We start from the raw sequence: 2,500 nt of genomic DNA, 5'->3' as shown, positions 1-2,500 counted from the left end.
GCAGCAGTATGCCGGTACATCAGATGCCGGTCGTGCACACTTATAAGGGCAATATGCGAAGTTAGGCAAAATGTAAAACAACACAACATCTCGATGCCTTCATATTGCGAGTGATAGGCAAAACCATCCATTATGTCTGTACTGCGAGCAACGGCAGTATGAGACATAGTCCGAACTTATAAAAAATAATTTCGATGCCATCGAACGGGGAGCGACAGGCAAAAGCATACACTACGTGTGTGCTGCGAGCGACGGGTAATATGAGAGATATTATGAACTTGTAAAAAAATTTCGATACCATCGAATGGCAACCCCAGCTCACGACAAGCAAAAGCATACACTACGTATGTGCTGCGAGCGACGGGCAATATGAGAGATAGTCTGAACTTGTAAAAAAATTTCGATACCATCGAACGGCGACCCTAGCTCACGACAAGCAAAAGCATACACTACGTATGTGCTGCGAGCGACGGGTAATATGAGAGATAGTCTGAACTTGTAAAAAAATTTCGATACCATCGAACGGCGACCCTAGCTCACGACAAGCAAAAGCATACACTACGTGTGTGCTGCGAGCGACGGGCAATATGAGAGATAGTCTGAACTTGTAAAAAAATTTCGATACCATCGAATGGCAACCCCAGCTCACGACAAGCAAAAGCATACACTACGTATGTGCTGCGAGCGACGGGCAATATGAGAGATAGTCTGAACTTATGAAAAATAATTTCGATACCATCGAACGGCGACCCCAGCTCACGACAAGCAAAAGCATACACTACGTGTGTGCTGCGAGCGACGGGCAATATGAGAGATAGTCTGAACTTGTAAAAAAATTTCGATACCATCGAACGGCGACCCTAGCTCACGACAAGCAAAAGCATACACTACGTGTGTGCTGCGAGCGACGGGCAATATGAGAGATAGTCTGAACTTGTAAAAAAATTTCGATACCATCGAATGGCAACCCCAGCTCACGACAGGCGAAAGCATACACTACGTATGTGCCTGCCTGCGACACGGCAGTCAGTCTGAGAGAGAAGTTAGGCAAAATGTAAAACACACCATCTTCGACTGCGAGAGGCGACCCGACCGGCGGTAGCAAGTGAGCGAGCATGCGGGATGCTTCCCGCACAAAGAGGAATGAAAAAATTTCTCTCACTGTACCTCTGTCTGCCTGCCTGCCGGTTGTACGGGCGCGCTCTCTTTCTCGCTCTCCGCGAGCGACAGCAACCGACCAGGGTGGAAGCACCGCACAAAGAGGAATGGAAAATTTCCTCCACTGTACTGCAACCACAGCCCGGCAGGCGGTAGCGTAGCCACCATGTACGTTTAGCTTGTTTGCATGCCGGATAGGGGATGGGTGAAATGTAATAGGTGTATCGCGCGGATGGAATTTTCGCCTACTTGGATATTTTTGCCATGTTCGATGTGTTCCGGCGGAATGTAGCACTTGAACCGCGTAACCGCTCTGAGTTGATAGGACATTTTTTGAATGGCCCATTCCAAAGTTACAGGCGACGGGAGATATGACGAAAAAGTCACTATACGGCATTCGAACGAGCCTAGTAGCCTTTGCCCATCACCAAAATATCGGCCCCGTACTCGTAGTATCAATGCCGGCTGAGATGGGTTGACCGCGGGCAGTCGGTACCCGGTACCCACCCATCGAGCCGACCTGACACGCAGCGACATACACCACACCTCGGCCGATCGACTCGACCGTAGGGGTGGTGATGATTATTAGCAGCGTAAATGGCAGTAGTAAATTAATCCTCATGTTGATGAAAATCTATCTATAGGGAGTGTGGTAATCGTGAAGATGTATGGCAAAAAGGCATTTCCGACTATCACAGTGTATGCGGGTATACCGAAGGTCCGAGGCACGCCCAGAGGCAACCCGAAAACACTACTCCCACTGGCGGGTTCGAAACGAGCGAGCGGTAGAGGTTTTGGAAAGGAAAAAAGTCGAACGTAATGCGAGGGTATGCGGCAAGCCTAGCCATATGGTCCACTACGATACAGGCGGTCTGTCCGACGGCGCACGGGTAGACTGTATCGAAGGTATGCAATATGGCAAACACGCACTATTGTATGCATGGTGGGTCCGTATGGCGACCAAGAGGCGAAACCGTGTGAGAGAGTTGGCTTGTGGTGAGAGAGAGAGAGAGAGCAGCAGGCTGGCTGGACTGAGAGAGAAGTTATGCAAAATGCATGGGTCCGTATGGCAGCCAAGAGGCGAAACCGTGTGAGAGAGTTGGCTTGCGGTGGTGACAGAGAGAGCGGCTGGCTGGTCGGACAGAAAGAAGTTATGCAAAATGCAATACCAATTTTTTGTTTAGCCAGCAGTGGCTCTCTGTGCGGTTAGGCGAAGCGGAGGGCGTGTAAGAGAGTTGGCTTGTGGTGGCGACAGAGAGAGAGAGAGGCTGGCTGGTCGGACAGAAAGAAGTTATGCAAAATGCAGTACAAATTTTTGTTTAGCCCAACAGTGGCTCTCTGT

The sequence above is a fragment of the Topomyia yanbarensis genome, unplaced genomic scaffold (genome assembly GCF_030247195.1).
Source record: "Topomyia yanbarensis strain Yona2022 unplaced genomic scaffold, ASM3024719v1 HiC_scaffold_49, whole genome shotgun sequence".
NCBI classification, from domain to species: Eukaryota; Metazoa; Arthropoda; class Insecta; order Diptera; family Culicidae; genus Topomyia; species Topomyia yanbarensis.
Note: the sequence above shows the minus strand (reverse complement) of the source record.